Source organism: Anomaloglossus baeobatrachus, chromosome 4 (assembly GCF_048569485.1).
Source record: "Anomaloglossus baeobatrachus isolate aAnoBae1 chromosome 4, aAnoBae1.hap1, whole genome shotgun sequence".
NCBI lineage: Eukaryota > Metazoa > Chordata > Amphibia > Anura > Aromobatidae > Anomaloglossus > Anomaloglossus baeobatrachus.
In genome coordinates, this window is record NC_134356.1 from 622,193,099 (window position 1) to 622,210,701 (window position 17,603).

Genomic DNA, 17,603 nt, shown 5'->3' on the forward strand with positions numbered 1-17,603 from the left:
ATCGAGACCCGCTGGAGAGTACCAGTGTTGGAAGTGTTGAAATCGGAACCATTTATTCCGACACTGTCCGGAGAGGAAGACGTCTCAAGAAAGACCACCGTTAAACTAGTGCCTCCCTCCATGGATGGGCACATGGCGGGGAGACCAACTGATCTTAGAGAAAACCAACGCCCTGAAGATATAGCAGCCAACACGCCGACGATCATGGCCGAATTTGAAGGGAAAGAAGTAAGATGCCTGATGGATACTGGGTCCCAAGTGACCACCATGCCAGAACAGTTCTTCTACCAACATTTTGGACAAACTGTTTCCATTGACAAAGGGGCACATATCAAACTGAGGGCTGCAAACAATCTTCCCATTCCGGTTGTAGGGGTCATGTGGATGAACATACGTGCCTGTGGCCAGAACTTAGGCAAAAAAGGGATTGTGTTAATGGAGGGCCGGTACGACAGAGAGGTGCCAGCTATCGTGGGCATGAACATCCTGAAAGAATTAGACCAGTTGCTCTTCAACAAGGGGGGCTGTGATTACTGGAAGACGACAGTTGCTAACCGGCCTGCCCAAAAGGTCTTCCAACACCTTATCCGTGCCCGAGGACTGTGGAAGAATGGTGGGAGCCGCTACCCGGTGGGGAGGGTTCGAGTCCCAAGACAGACAGCAATTACTCTACCTCCAAATCGTGAGACAGTCCTCACCTTGCCAGTCGGGGCCCATCGTACACTCGAGGGGATGGTGGTGTTGGTGGAGCCTTACCGTGGTGAAGAGAACGGAGACGAACCGTTGGTGGCTCGCACTTTAGCAACAGTAAGAAATGGAAGGGTCCCTTTCCGTTGCGTGAACACCGGTGAACAGGCCTACACCTTGACCTCGGGAGTTGTTCTGGCCCATGTCTACCTGGCGCCTGAAGAGGTGGCGGCCGCAGAATCGATTGAATTGCAGCCCATGGCAGGGGAAGCCTGGACTTGGGCTCTTTCTATGGAAAGAAAAGAGAAACCCACTGATCAATGGAACAGTCGCGTCATCTTAGGGCAGATGGGAGTGGACCTGAGCCCCTTCGCTTTGGAGCAAGCCCAAGCCATAGAGGACTTTATTTGGGAGAATCAAGCCACGTTCTCCCGTCACGCAGAAGATTTCGGCTGTACTGACACTATTCAGCACGAAATACCCATGGGAGATGCCCCACCGATCAGGGAAAGGTACAGGCAAATACCCCCAAAGTACTACCAAGAGGTAAAAGAGCTTTTGGCGCAGATGCTGAAGAGCGGGGTGGTAAGAGAAAGTCAGAGTCCATGGGCTGCCCCAATCGTGCTGGTCAAGAAAAAGGATGGGTCTACCCGCTTCTGTGTTGACTACCGCAAGCTTAATGGATGCACGGTTCGTGATTCCTACCCTCTGCCCTGGATAGAGGAGTCCCTGTCGGCGTTGGGAAAGGCACGTTACTTCTCCTCCCTCGATCTGGCCAGCGGATATTGGCAGGTCCCTGTGGCAGAGAAAGACAAGGCCAATACCGCATTTATTGTACCCATGGGACTCTTCGAGTTCAATCGCATGCCGTTTGGACTAAATAATGCCCCAGGAACTTTTCAGCGCCTCATGGAAAGTTGCCTTGGAGACATGAACTTCGAGGCCACATTGATTTACCTGGACGACATAGTAGTGTATTCTGCAACCTTTGAGAAACATCTAGAAAACCTGGGCCAAGTGTTTCAGCGGTTACGGGCCCATGGGCTTAAACTAAAACCAAAAAAATGCCGGATCTTTCAGGAAGAGATTGAATATCTCGGACACAAGGTGTCAGAAGCCGGCGTACAGCCCTCCGATGGGAAAGTGAGAGCAGTGCTACAATGGCCCACACCCAGCACAGTGCGGGAGGTTCGAGCTTTCCTGGGGCTAGCCGGATATTACCGTCGCTTTATCAAAGATTTTGCGAAGGAGGCAGAACCTTTGCACGAATTGCTCCGAGGGACTGCGAAAGGACTAAAAGCACAGAAAATTTGCTGGGTACTAAGACAAGCAGAAGCCTTACACCGATTGAAAGAGGCCTTGGTTAGCGCCCCTGTGCTTGCCTATGCAGACTATAACCTCCCCTTTCAGTTGTATACAGACGCGAGCCTCTACGGCCTGGGTGCAGTACTGGCCCAGGTACAGAATGGTACTGAACGGGTGATTGCATATGGAAGTCGGACGTTGCGAGAAGCCGAGCGCAATCCCGAGAATTACAGTTCCTTTCGGCTGGAGTTACTGGCACTAGTATGGGCGATAACCGAAAGGTTCTCGGAATATCTCACGGGAGCTCAAATTGAAGTCTATACGGATAATAAGCCCCTGGCTCACATCTCCACCGCCAAACTGGGATCAATGGAACAGAGGTGGCTGGCACGACTCTCCAGATACAATTATCATGTGCAGTACCGCTCTAAGCATGAAAATCAGAATGCGGATGCCCTTTCTCGTGTTACCACCGAAGCCCCAGTGGGGGAGAGAGATGAACAGTTGGAGGAAGACGAAATTCCGGACTTCAGTAAATTCACCGCTCAAGTGGTAGAGGCTCGTATGCTGGAAATTACGTCGGGCACGACATCACGCCTGCTTGGCCAAACCAGAGAGGAATGGGTGAAAATTCAGTCATCTGACCCAGAACTGCTTCAAGTGAAAGAGTGGGTGATCCAGCAGCGCAAGCCTAGAAAGGAAATACGGGCCACGCTGTCGCACGTGGCCCTCCAGATTCTCAACCAGTGGGATAAGCTGTCGGTGCAAGAAGGGATGCTGTATCGGAAGGTGCACCTAGCTACAGAGTTGGAAGTACGGTGGCAAGTAGTGATACCCCAGAAGATGGCAGTACCACTGGCCCGAGAGGCGCATGAGAAGGGAGCCCATTTCGGACCGGACAAGACTTACCAGTGGTTGCAAAGAATAGTATACTGTCCTCAGATGCTTCGGGCAGTAGAGAAGGCCTGTAAACTGTGCCGTTCCTGCGAGTTAAGTAAGGCTCCCCCACAGCAAGCACCAGTACAGACTATTGTAACCAAAGAGCCGTTGGAAGTACTCATGATCGATTATCTGAAGATTGGTCACTCCCACCGGGGCTATCAGTTCTGCCTTGTGATGACAGATCACTTCTCCAAATTTGCGGTGGTGATGCCCACCAGAGATCAGACAGCTGAATCAGCTGCTCGAGCCATCAGTCATGACTTTATCCGGGTGTACGGCTGCCCCAAAAGAATACATTCCGACCAAGGGGCTTGCTTTCAGGCGGTGTCATGAGAGAGCTGCAAAGGATTTACGGAATGCAGAAGTCAAGGACTACGCCTTATCATCCACAGGGCAACGGAGCCTGCAAGAGATTTAACCGGACCCTCCTACAAATGCTACGCACGTTAGAGGATGATTGTAAGAATCACTGTCCCGGCTATCTCGCAGAACTCGTGTGGGCGTACAATAATCGTGTCCACTCCACCACTGGGTACACCCCGTACGTTTTACTGTTTGGAAGAGCTGGAAGAGGCATTGAAGAGCTAAACCTGGCTCCCCCCCGAGATCAGTGAAGGTCAGAGCGTAGGTTCCTGGGTTGACTGTCACCGTCGGCGGCTGGAGACTATCCATCGAATTGTCACCAAGCGGTTGCAAGAAAAGACACACCCGCAGCGGAAACCTGTGTGTGAAGCCCCGTTCTTGCCAGGAGACACTAGTTGCAGAGAAACACCCGAGACACAAGTTGAGTGAGCGCTGAAAAACAGAGCCGATTGTGATTAGAAGAATCTCTCCCCACGGATCAGTATACGAAGTGAGAGGTGAGCGAAGAGGCGACACCCTCATCCTGCATCGTAATATGCTGAGGCCCTGCTATTCAGAAGACAGGACCAGACAAAGTACCTCGGAGACGGTGCCCGTGCCTGTTCCTGTTACCTTCGAAGAGGGCTCTGACGATGAAGAATGGTGGCGGGCCCCGACCAACCCAGCAGACTGGGAGAGATCCACACCCCCATCCTTTCAAGACACAGGTGCCTCCCCTGCAGAGCAGGAGTCACTAATCTCCAGAGATGGGGACGGGAATACTGTACTCCTTGATACGGCGCCGACGTCTGGTGAGTTAGCTGTGGTGCCACGCCGGACTGAGCGGGCTAATGCTGGTATTCCCCCTGATCGGTACTTGGCAGATGAATTTGTGTGTTCTGTCACTGAATCCTGTTTTACGACATTGGCTCCCAAGCAACAGGTTGTGAAGCAGGGCAGGAGTTGCCACCGTGTGCTCCTTTGCAGAGTGCCTCAGGAGTGTATCGGCAGGGACGGCCGAGGTTAAAGAGGGGGGGAAATGTAAGACCTGTTAACATTTATATATATATATATATATATATATATATATATATATGTTAAAAGACTGTTTGGTGGACTTCCTTGTGTTATGCTGCCACCTGCTGTCAAAACAGAGAACAGCGGGCAAAAGTCCTGCTGCTTGAGTGACTGGTTCAGTCTGGAACAGGAGGAGGAGGAGTCTACATGTGGCTGTGTTTTGCAGAGAGGAGTGTGCTCGAGTGGGCTGTAAGATAGAAGGCCTCAGTCTGCCCTGTTTTCCGAGGTCCAAGTACCTTAGAGTGTTGCGTGGTGTCCCCCCCAAGACACAGATCCAAAGAGGCTGGATGTGGAGCGAGGGGCCAGACAGCACGTGCAAATTACAGATCCAAAGAGGCTGGATGTGGAGAGCGAGGAGCCAGGCAGCACGTGCAAGTTACAGATCCGGGACAAAGACTGAACTTTAGAGGTGTCTGCGGCGGAATACGGGCCCCAACGGTGACGAGGTACCCCACGCTGAAATCTGCAGTTAAGTGTGCACACTACTTTTAGTTAGGGACAGATAGGAAAAGACTCTGCACTGTGTTATACGAGTAAGATAACAAGGACTCTGCGTTTTTTTTTGTTTAATAAGGATTTCTGTGTTTTGCTTTTGGGAGTACAATCTGAGGCTTCCTATCTTTGACAAGTTATTCAAAGTAGTTGTATGTATATTGCATTATCTCTACTGCTGTGCTCCCTTCCCTCACTTTTCCTCCACCTGTGTTGTGCAATACATTATTAAATTTGCATTGATTAACCCCCGTGGTTCCGTGCAGTCCTTGCGTATCCCGTTACCTGCAGGTTATTACATATATATATATATATAAATGTTAAGAGGTCTTACAGGTTGACGGCAGAGCTTCACAATACAATGGACGGATTTATAAAGACATGGTCTCTGTGGGATGATTTTGGAAATACTTTCCAGATTTGAAGGCTGAGTAGGTATTTACAGCAGTGGGTACTCATATTATACACTAGTCCCAGAGAAGACGAGCATGTATCCTGAGTCCCCATAGTGGCGGTGGTGATTTCTTTCCCCTTCCCGAGGCTGAAATGCGTTAGGAGGCTATTCCTCCTTCACCTGACTTCTAATTTGTGTGTTGCATAATGTAACTAACTGCATACCTGGGAAATGTTTCCTTTTACATGTATAACTGTTTCTGTCTTACTGTAAAACTTGTTTAAAAACCTTTTTTTCAAAAATAAAAAGTTGAAGAAAAAAATTATGTCTGGTTGTATATCTAGCAAATCCTCTCTCATTATAGTATACAGGGACGAAATTGAGGGGGAGGCCGCGTATTGTGCCAAAAGACTATCAAAATTGTTCAGCCCTATTTCCTGACTAATGTCTTTCAGTACATTTAGGAAGGAATGTTTTATTTGCTCATATTGAATAACTTGGTTGGGGCTAAGGCCATATTTGTCGATTATCTCCTCCCTCCTCAACCATCTTGCCTCTAATTTATGCAAGAGATGACCAACATTGTGGATCCCTCTTGTCCTCTATTCCCGGAATAGTTTATTTGTCGCGGGCGGAGGAGGGGACGCTGCGCTCTCCCACTGCTCGGGTCCGGCTGCCGCTACTACTGCGGCTGCTCGGTGGTGGCTCGAGCGGTGGGCCGGATCCCGGGGACTCGAGCGGCGCTCCTCACCCGTGGGTGAAAAGGGGATGATTTTGATTGATTGTGGGGGATTTAGTTATTGTCCGTGACGCCACCCACGGTTGTGGTGATATTGATAACACCACCGCTGCTCTAGACGAGGATCCCGGGAGCGGTGACAGGGAGCAGCTTTGTTGTTAGTTCTCCCCTCCGTGGGTAGGGGGTTGGTTGTCCCGGGGCCCGGTGATGGGGTAGGGATGAATGGCAGGCGGGTTACAGGGCCTGGTGAGGTGCAGGGTCGCGGGGGCAGCGCTGTGCCGCACGGCACGGTGGTACTCACTCAGCCAATGATGAGGACACAGTTCTCGGTAAAACACACGGCTGGATGGACGGGTCCCACAGACGGCTGCTGTGTTGTTTTCTCCCAGCAGGTTGATGGTGACTGCCTTTCCCTGCACCTAGATACGGTAGATGGTTCCAATGGGTTCCCACCGGTAACCCGCTCCCTGGCTTGGATATGGGCCGGAGGAGCCCCTTTTGCCCGCAGGCGTTGGCCCTGAGAAACGGTTGCCTTGGCGGTGGCGGTGTCTCCCTCACTTGGTTGGACTGTTGCCTTCTGTCGGGACTTGGCTGTTGGGAAACCCAGGAAGTTCCCTTCACTAACAAATTTGGCAAATTCACGGCGACTCCAAGCCTTGCCGGAGTCCGTAAGCCCCTGCCAGATGGTGCTGGCTTCTCTTCGCGTACCGCTCCGGTACCGCCGGGCCACCGCCCGTCCACGGTCCTTACGGTATACTCCAATAAGCCACTCCTGCAGACGGTCACCACCGTCTGCCAACCTTGCTGATCTGTCCGGGCCACACACCCGGACCAACTTCAGGCTGCTTAGCTGTCACTTTTCTCCTCTCTCACTACTTTCCCTCCTTCCACTTTCACTACCAAAACTGGTCTCTCCACTCCTCAAACTGATCTGCCTGGTTTTCCCGCCTCCAGGACTGTGAACTCCTCGGTGGGCGGGGCCAACCGCCTGGCCCACCCCCTGTAGTGAACATCAGCCCCTGGAGGAAGGCAACAAGGGTTTTTGTGTCTGACTTCGGTGTGCCTGCTGTGAGTATGGGGTTTGTTGGTGTTGTTCTCTGTGGCCCCTGGCTTGTCCAGGGCGCCACATTCCCCCTTAGTTAAATGCAGACCGTCCGCAGGCTGCCCGTCCATCACCGATTTAATTTTCAACAACTAAAAAAGATAGAAAAACGGTAACACACATACAATTATAATAACTTCTTCCCACATCGGGAGGTACTCTTACTTAAACGTTGCAACGGTTACGGCTTCCACTCTCTCCCACCCAAGCAACCTGGCCCTGATGCTGCCCCTAAGCAAACGGGCAGCACCCCTTGACCCCAGTCCTGCACAAGTTGCCCGAGCGGGTTCTGTCCTTTTCAGGGGACCCACGTCTATGGGGAACCCCTGAAACCCCCAGAGGATCGCCACCGGTTCCGGTGGTGGCTGGGCCCCAGCCTGCTCCACTGCGGGCCCTTCCTCCAATCTGCCTCTCCGGAGGCGGTAACGGTAGAAGCCACAACAACATTATTATTTACATGTCACTAGTTTGTGGTTGCCCTGCTAGTTCTCGGGCCTGTTCGTAGTAGTTTCTACGCAAAATGAGGGGTCCTAACGGGGACAATAGGTGCTTCGTAGCCAACGGGCTACCACAAACAAATCTGTAGGGTCCCAACGGAGACTTGCCGTAGGGTCCCAACGGGGACTGTCAGCTGGGTCCCAGGGGCCATCCACAATACCTGGCTCTGGTACAGCTTCCTCCTGCAGCTTTCCCACAGTCCACCATCGAACAGCACGAGCCCCCAACGCCACCCTCACACAGGGGTGACACTGTCCCACAGGACTCCATTTTCAGCTGCCGATGATGCGGGTACGACTGCTCCTCCAACCGGACTCCTTAGCCTTGAGGGCCGTCTGGAACGTCAGTAGAGTCCCAATGGGGACCGACAGCAAGGTAACCGGGAACCGCTACCATGCTCTAACTTTTCTTTCTTAATCAGCAATCCCGCGGCGCAGCTGCCTTTGCTGCCGCTCCCGGTGCGGAGCACTTTCTGCTTGCCCCGGTTCAGGCGGTGTGGGGGATGGGCCCAGCCAGAGTCCCTCCATGCCGGCTACGACTGGTACCTTCGGTAATGAGGGACCCCGCTGTGACATGGCCTGCTCTGCCTCCTGGCAGCAGCATCCCCGCCGTGCCTCCGGTGCATCTTTGCTGACGGGCTCAGCCTTCGGCTTCTTCCATGGAAGCGGATCAGGGCGGTCACAGGCTTCTGCTGCAGGTCGGTCCACCGGGGCGGATTGGCAGGGTACTGCTACCAGTGGTGGTGGTAGCGGGCCTAGTGGCGGGGCAGCAGCAGCCAACACGGGTAGCGGGGGAGGTAGCAGGGCGAGCGGGTATGCACCGGGTCCCTCGGCCGCGATGACCGACCCACTAGGGGTACAGGGGCGTGGGTCACTTACCCCCCCTTCCAAGACTCCCTCCACCTCGCGTCTTCTTATGGCCGCCACCACTTCCGCCATGTCGGCCTCCCACTCCTCCAGGAGGAGCTGCATGCGGACCTGCAGACGGCTGCTTAGCTGGACGGTCCGGACTTCCACCCACGCTGCGGGGCCAGGCGCGGGGACCACGGTGTTGTCGGTCGGACTCAGCATCTTTAGCAGTGGCCTCTTCCAGGAACCAGTCAATGGCCGCAGGGTCCTGGCGTCCCTGCTTCTATAGCCACGGGCTACATGCGCCCAGACGCCATCGGTCCCCCTTAGCCTCTTTCCGGCTCCTCCTTTACTGGGCGGGATTTTGGCCTTCGCGCCTCCACTACTCGAGGAGACGCTCGAGCGGGAATCTTTCCAAGATGGCGGCTTCTCAAATTTTCCGGCCGGACACCTCCGGCGGTCACACAAGGCGCACTTCCACCAGTCAGTAGAACGGTAGGATCCTGTTCGTGTCGCCAAGTTGTCGCGGGCGGAGGAGGGGACGCTGCGCTCTCCCACTGCTCGGGTCCGGCTGCCGCTGCTGCGGCTGCTGCTGCTCGGTGGTGGCTCGAGCGGTGGGCCGGATCCCGGGGACTCGAGCGGCGCTCCTCGCCCGTGAGTGAAAAGGGGATGATTTTGATTGATTGTGGTGGATTTAGTTATTGTCCGTGACGCCACCCACGGTTGTGGTGATATTGGTGACACCACCGCTGCTCTAGACGGGGATCCCGGGAGCGGTGACAGGGAGCAGCTTTGTTGTTAGTTCTCCCCTCCGTGGGTAGGGGGTTGGTTGTCCCGGGGCCCGGTGATGGGGTAGGGATGAATGGCAGGCGGGTTACAGGGCCTGGTGAGGTGCAGGGTTGCAGGGGCAGCGCTGTGCCGCACGGCACGGTGGTACTCACTCAGCCAATGATGAGGACACAGTTCTCGGTAAAACGCACGGCTGGATGGACGGGTCCCACAGACGGCTGCGGAGTTGTTTTCTCCCGGCAGGTTGATGGTGAATGCCTTTCCCTGCACCTAGATACGGTAGATGGTTCCAATGGGTTCCCACCGGTAACCCGCTCCCTGGCTTGGATATGGGCCGGAGGAGCCCCTTTTGCCCGCAGGCGCTGGCCCTGAGAAACGGTTGCCTTGGCGGTGGCGGTGTCTCCCTCACTTGGTTGGACTGTTGCCTTCTGTCGGGACTTGGCTGTTGGGAACCCAGGAGGTTACCTTCACTAACGAATTTGGCAAATTCACGGCGACTCCAAGCCTTGCCGGGGTCCGTAAGCCCCTGCCAGATGGTGCTGGCTTCTCTTCGCGTACCGGTCCGGTACCACCGGGCCACTGCCAGTCCACGGTCCTTACGGTAGACTCCAATTGGCCACTCCTGCAGACGGTCACCACCGTCTGCCAACCTTGCTGATCTGTCCGGGCCACACACCCGGACCAACTTCAGGCTGCTTAGCTGTCACTTTTCTCCTCTCTCACTACTTTCCCTCCTTCCACTTTCACTACCAAAACTGGTCTCTCCACTCCTCAAACTGATCTGCCTGGTTTTCCCGCCTCCAGGACTGTGAACTCCTCGGTGGGCTGGCCCAACCGCCTGACCCACCCCCTGGTGTGAACATCAGCCCCTGGAGGAAGGCAACAAGTGTTTTTGTGTCTGACTTCGGTGTGCCTGCTGGGAGTATGGGGTGTGTTGGTGTTGTTCTCTGTGGCCCCTGGCTTGTCCAGGGCGCCACATATTCTCATTACCTTGTCTCAACTCAGGGTTGTTCCATATTGGCAGATACTTTGAAATTCTAAAAGGCAATTTATATTTTTTCTTGAATATCCTCCAGGATGCAATAGTATCTTTAAATAGAGAGAAGCGTCTTAACTGAAGGGGCTTAGATTGGGTACAATGAAGTATGGGCTTTTAATTCCACGGTGAGGCAAAGCCTTTTTCTAACAGGATTACAGAGTGACGACTTGAGTTATGCATCCAATCAAACAGATGCCTAGAAAGACTAGCTAAATTATAGCCCCTAATATTTAGGAAGTTCATACCCCCTTCAATTTTTGTGACCATCAGCTTTTTAAGATTAATTCGTGACCACCGACTCCTCCATATGAATTGCGTAAAAGCCGTATTCAGACTGTTAATGTCTATAAGTCTTAGGCCTGTTTCACACGTCAGTGATTCTGATACGTTTGTGCTTTTTTTTTCTACGTACCAGAATCACTGACATACGCAGACCCATTATAATCAATGGGTCTGCACACACGAGTGATTTTTCAGTGAACGTGTCTCCGTGCGGCGTACCCGTGTGTCCGTGATTGCCGCATGGAGACATGTCCATTTTTTTCTGGCATCACTGATGTCCCACGGACCACGCAGTGGTGTGATCCATGAAACACGTGCCAGAAAAAAACGTGCATATAAAATAAAAATCATTTTTACTCACCCGGCTTCAGCCGCGCTCTCTGCAGCCTGTTCTGCCTGCTGCTTCTGAGCCGCCTCATTACTGTCGTGCATATTTGTAAGACCTGTTAACATTTACATATATAGGTTAGAAGACTGTTTGTGGACTTTTCTTTGTGCTATGCTGCCACCTGCTGTCAAAACCGAGAACAGCGGGCACAAAGCCCCTTCTGCTCCGACTAACTTGGTACAGTCCTGGAGCAGGGTGTGACGAAAGGAGGAGGAGGAGCGTGTCTACGTGTGGCTGTGGTGCTCGGCTGTGCTGAAAAATAGAAGACCGCAGTCTGCCCTGCTTAACGAGGTCCAAGTACCTGAGAGTGTTGTGTGGCGTCTCCACAAGACACAGATCCAAAGAGGCTGGATGTGGAGCGAAGAGCTAGACAGCACGGGTAAGTTACAGATCCAAAGAGGCTGGATGTGGAGCGAAGAGCTAGACAGCACGGGTAAGTTACAGATCCAAAGAGGCTGGATGTGGAGCGAGGAGCCAGACAGCATGGGCAAGTTACAGATCCAAAGAGGCTGTATGTGGAGCGAGGAGCCAGACAGCACGGGCAAGCTACAGATCCAAAGAGGCTGGATGTGGAGCGAGGAGCCAGACAGCACGGGCAAGTTACAGATCCGGGACAAAGACTGAACTTTAGAGGTGTCTGCCGGCGGAATACGGGCCCCAACAGTGACGAGGTATCCCACGCTAAAACTGGCAGTTAAGTGTGCACACTACTTTTAGTTAGGGACAGATAGGAAAAGACTCTGCACTGTGTTATACGAGTAAAGTAACAAGGACTCTGCGTTTTTGCTTAATAAGGATTTTTGTGTATTGCTTTTGGAGTACAATCTGAGGCTTCGCACCCTTGACAAACTAGTCAAAGTAGTTGTATGTATATTACATTATATTTACTGCTGTGCACCTTCCCGCTTCTCTCCCCCTCCTTTCCCGCGCTTTTCCCCCACTTGTGTTGTGCAATACGTTATTAAATTTGCATTGGTTAATCTCCGTGGTTCCGTGCAGTCCTTGCGTATCCCGTCACCTGCTGGTTATTACATATTCATGAATGCACGACACAGCCGACCCAGAAGCAGCTGCTACGGGGGTCAGCGTCGGCCGGATGCTGCACCGTGGGAGCGTTCAGCACCAAGGAGAGCGGGAGCGGGCACAGGTGAGTTAATCTCTATGTGCAATCACGGACCACGGAGAACGGAGCCCGGATTGCACTTAGACAACCCACGTGTGCCGTAAATCACGGCACACGGAGAGACATGTGCGTGTTTTACACGTCAGTGAAGAACGTCTGTGTTTTTCACTGACGTGTGAAACGGGCCTAAGGCCCCCTTCACACGTCAGTGATTCTGATACGTTTGTGCTTTTTTTTTACGTACCAGAATCACTGACATACGCAGACCCATTATAATCAATGGGTCTGTGCACACATCAGTGATTTTTCACTGAACGTGTCTCCGTGCAGCGTACACGCGTGTCCGTGATTCTGCACGGAGACAAGTCCGTTTTTTTCTGGCATCACTGATGACCCACGGACCACGCAGTGGTGTGATCCGCGTGTGATCCGTGAAACACAAGCCAGAAAAACACTGACATATTAAATAATAAACATTTTCAACTCACCTTTCCAGCGACGCGCTGTGCAGCCTCCGTTCTGTGCAGCTCCTGCCCGGCTCATGAATATTCATGAAAGCAGGAACAGCTGACCCGGAAGTAGCTGCAGAGAGCGGTGGGCGGACGCTGCATAGCCGAGGAGTTCAGCACCATGGACAGCAGGAGCGAAGGCAGGTGAGTAATGTCCATTTGCAATCACGGATCACGGATTGCACATGGACAACCCACGTGTGCCGTGAATCACGGAACACGGAGGGACATGTGCGTGTTTTACACGTCAATGTTTTTCACTGACGTGTGAAGGGGGCCTTAAAAGGAGGGAAGATTTGAAGATGGTATAATAAACATGAGACACATATCATATTAATAAGATGGATCCTCCCTATGATATTTATGGGCAAATCTTTCCAGTGATTAAGATGTTCAATTGTGCGAGTTAGCAGAGGGGGGGTAGTTCAAATGATAAAGGGACGATGGGGTATTACCAATTTTTATTCCCAGATAGGTGATATGGGATTCTGATATTGTAATATAACAGTTTGCTCTCTTAGTTGTTCCTTCTTTTCCTTGGTCACATTATCCTATGTAACGGGCCCCCTCTCTTCAGGACACCCATGTCATGCGGCTTTGCTGCTCCTCAGACCTGAGGTCTGATCCTGTCATAGGCTGGGCCCTAACTGACGTTACCACAGAAACCCTTTCTCTCCCTTAGCAGTAGCTTCTCCCTTATAGGCTAATCCCAACTGTCTGTTGCCGGGCAGATTTAACCTTTCACCTACATACCTATAACACTTATAACACCTTATTAATAATCATACATGCCCAACAGAGTTAAGGTGTGGCGCCCTGGACTAGCCAGGTCGTCACAGGTACTACAGCACAACACCCCCACCCCGAGATAGGCACATCAGTCAGACACAAAATCCTTGTTGCCTCCCTCCAGGGGCTGGTGTCCACACCAGGTGGGGTGGAGCCAGGCGGTTGGCCCCACCCACTGAGGAGTTCACAGTCCTGGAGGCAGGAAGCAGTAGTCAGATAGAGTCAGGGAGTTGAAGTGTGCAGAGCTACTGCTGGTGTCTGGGTGTGTGACCCAAGCACTGAAAGCAAGGTTGGCAGACGGTGGTGGCCGTCTGCAGGAGAGGCAGATCAACGCGGAACCGTAGGACCGGGGACGGGCGGTGGCCCGCCGGTACCGAATCGGGGAGCGAAGTGAAGCCAGCACAAACCGGCAGGGCCTGCGGACCCCGACCAGGCTTGGAGTCGCCGTTAAACAGGTCAAATCCGTTAGTGACCGGAACCCCAGGGGTTTCCAAACAGCCAAGACCTGATTGAAGGCAACCGTCCAAACAGCACAAGGGAAATACCGCTACCGCCAAAGCCTGCGGGCAAAAGGGCTCCTCCGGCACATATCCAAGCTGGGGAGCCGGTTACTGGTGGGAAGCCATCGGGACCGAACACACACAAAAGGTGCAGGGAAAGGCAGCCACCACCAACCGTCCAGGAGAAGCCACAGCAGCCGGCTGCGGGACCCGTCCATCCAGCCGTTTGTTTAACCAGAGACTATGCATCCATTTGTGGCTGAGTGAGTACTACCGTGCCGACTGGCACCGCGCTGCGCAGTCCAAGCGACCCTGCACCTTGCCAGCCCTGCTTCCCTGTCACCCCAACCGGGCCCCGGGACCACCAACCCCCCTACCCACGGAGGGGGAAAACATCTCAGCTGCTCCCTAACAACGCTCCCGGGATCCCCGTCACCAGCAGCGGTGGTGCCCACCTTCACCACAAACCGTGGGTGGCGTCACGGACCAAATCCCCAAACCAAACCACCCCTTTCACTCACGGGCGAGGAGCGCCACTCGAGTCCCCGGATCCGGCCCACCGCTCGAGTCACCGAGCAGCAGCAGCGCCGGGCCCGAGCGCCAGCGAGAGCGCAGCAGCGACGGCTCCCTCCCCGCCCGCGACAAAGGCAGTGCTTGAAAATAATGGTGGCCACACTACGTATTGACACAATTTGGCCATTTTCACTTAGGGATGTACTCACTTTTGTTACCAATAGGTTAGACATTAATGGCTGTGTGTTGAGTTATTTAGAGTATACACCAAATTTACCCTGTTATACAAGCTGCACACTGACTAATGTCCATTGTATCAGTGTCAGATCTTCAGTGTTGTCCCATGAAAAGATATAATAAAATATTTACAAAAATGTGAGGGGTGTACTCACTTTTGTAATATATACTGTATGTCCATAGTAATGTGTCCCATGTCTTGCAAGGTATTAAGGGTTAACCCACCAGTAATGCAGGAAGGGCTGGCGTGAGATGTTTGCCAGACACTTCATTAGAGGACTTATTTCTAAATCTGAGAGTGCTTGAGATAATGGTGCAGGACGTCTCCTAGTGTTGTGTGCTAATAACAGGGGTTTATGTAATTGTGTGAAACGCCAAAGTGGATACAGCAAAGAGGTGCTGGAAAATGTGAAATGCGTCAGCTGACGGCTAGCTAGAATTCAATTTTGCCAGGTGTTACTATAAAAGTCTTAAAGGGGTTGTCCACAACCTAGACAAGCCCATCTTCATCCCTGTTTCCCCCTAAAATAACAACACCTATACTCACAATTGTAATGTCACGCGGTCCCTGCGGCCAATCAGCGCTGACTTTACTCTCCTTTCTTTGAAGACAAATCAAGACATCCGGAGGAAGTGAGCATTGCGGCTGCCCTCTCACTTCCTCTGGAAGCTTGATTGCATCCCTAGGAGAGGAGAGTGAAGCCAGCACTAATTGGCCACAGAGATAGCATGTCATTACTATGTCACGCAATCCCCGGGAGAGGCTATGTCAACACCGCTGGAACAGCACTGGCACCATAGGTGAGTATAGGTGTTATTTTGTGGGGAGGAAACATAGGGATGGAGAAGGAGTGGTCCAAGTAGTGGACAACCACTTTACGTTTTCAATGGGGAGAGTGGCGTAAGCTGCTGCCGGTTACTTTTAGTGATTACGGAGTATTTTATTAATTATTATTAGTATTATTATTATTTATTTATGTATATTCTATGAGAATAAATGGATTGGGTATAGAAAAGATTAGGAGAATTGGAAGGTTCCCACACTAATAAAATTGTCAAACAGTCTTCCAGACATTGATGGGCTCAGCCTACTTTGTTTTACTGTGTATGGGGGGGGCCATTACTTTCCTCAGACACATTCGTGTGGAGATGTCGCTCTCTGCAGGGAACACTGGGTTATGAGATGTCTGGAGTATGTCTCGTCACACTGGCAGCATGATTTGCCTTCTATGAAATTTGCCCTAAGATGTCTGACATAAGGAGAATTGATTCTGAGACTGATGACAAAATCTGTACAGCGCTGCCGAATATGCTGGTGCCTTATAAGCTGGGGAAAATGAATGATTTTTAATTGTTGCTCCAGCACTGCACTCACCCAAATTAACAATAGGGCCCCCTGCCTTCACTTGTCTGGACCTCGTCAAGTAGTGTTAAAGAAAATCTGATGCTTAAAGGGAACCTGTCAACAGATTTGTCCCCTATAAGCTGCAGCCACCACCAGTGAGCTCTTATATACAGCATTCCAGAATACTGTATATAAGAGCCAAGGCTGCTGTGTACAATGTAAAAAATACCTTTATAATACTCACCTAGGGAGGAGGACCAGTCTGATAGGTGTTGCTGCTCTACGGTCCGGCGCCTCCTCACTGCGGCGATCCTTCTTCTGAGGCCCATGTGCATGACGCGTCTACGCCATCCGCACTAGCCAGCATTGAGGTCCGGTGTAACCACAGCCCCCCGTGTCGTCCCTGTCTTTGCCGGCGCCCCATGTTTCGGCGCTCCCGTGGACTACTGCCCTCATCATCCTCCCCGGGGTACGCTTCACCTGTGGGGAGCGAAACCATCCTTGCTTCTACTACCATCCGCCCCGGAGGACAGCGACAGAAGTGGCGGCTAATCCCTGGCCGCGTACCACAGATGGCGTCACGACACTCATCCATCCACCTCTTATCTACCCCCTTTTATTGTGGACAACTCGGGGCACGAAACCGGGCCAGGCCACCCGTGACATCCAGACCTGACATCACCGTCCTGGCGACGAGTAATAGGTACGAGACCCCCGTGCCTGACATCCCTGTCCCCTGGGTGCTACACATGCACGGGCGGTCTTTAACCTTTCAGCAGGGCAGATCAAAGTGCACCTGCGCAGGACCTCAATGTCAGCCTGTGTAGATGACGTAGACACGTTATCCATACTGGGCTTGGTAGAAAGAGGATGGAGATCGCAGCAGAGAGGAGGCGCCAGACCGGAGAGCAGAGACACCCATTGGACCGGACCGCCCTTTAGGTGAGTATTATAAAAGTAATTTTTAGGTTATATAGAGAGGCCCGGGCTCTTATATACAGGATTCTGGAATGCTATATATAATGGCTCACCGGTGGTGGCCGCTGATTAAAGGGGACAAATCTGGTGACAGGTTCCCTTTAATAAGAATAGCCCTTAAATAAAAATAATCAAACACTGCACAATTTGATAGACAGAAAGACAGATGGATGGATCGATAGATAATAGATAGATAATAGATATATAGATAGATGAAGCGATAGATAGATGATAGATAGAACAGAGATACATTATACAATAGATACGTAGATAGTTGGATAGATACAGTAGATAGATAGATAGAGGGATAGATAGATAGATAGATAGATAGAGGGATAGATGGATAGATAGATAGATAGATAGAGGGATAGATAGATAGAGGGATAGATAGATAGATAGAGGGATAGATAGATAGATAGATAGAGGGATAGATAGATAGATAGAGGGATAGATAGATGGATGGATAGATAGATAGATAGATAGAGGGATAGATAGATAGAGGGATAGATAGATAGAGAGATAGATAGATAGATAGAGGGATAGATAGATGGATAGATAGATAGATAGATAGATAGATAGATAGATAGAGGGATAGATAGATAGATAGAGAGATAGATGGATAGATAGATAGATAGATAGAGGGATAGATAGATAGAGGGATAGATAGATAGATAGATAGATAGAT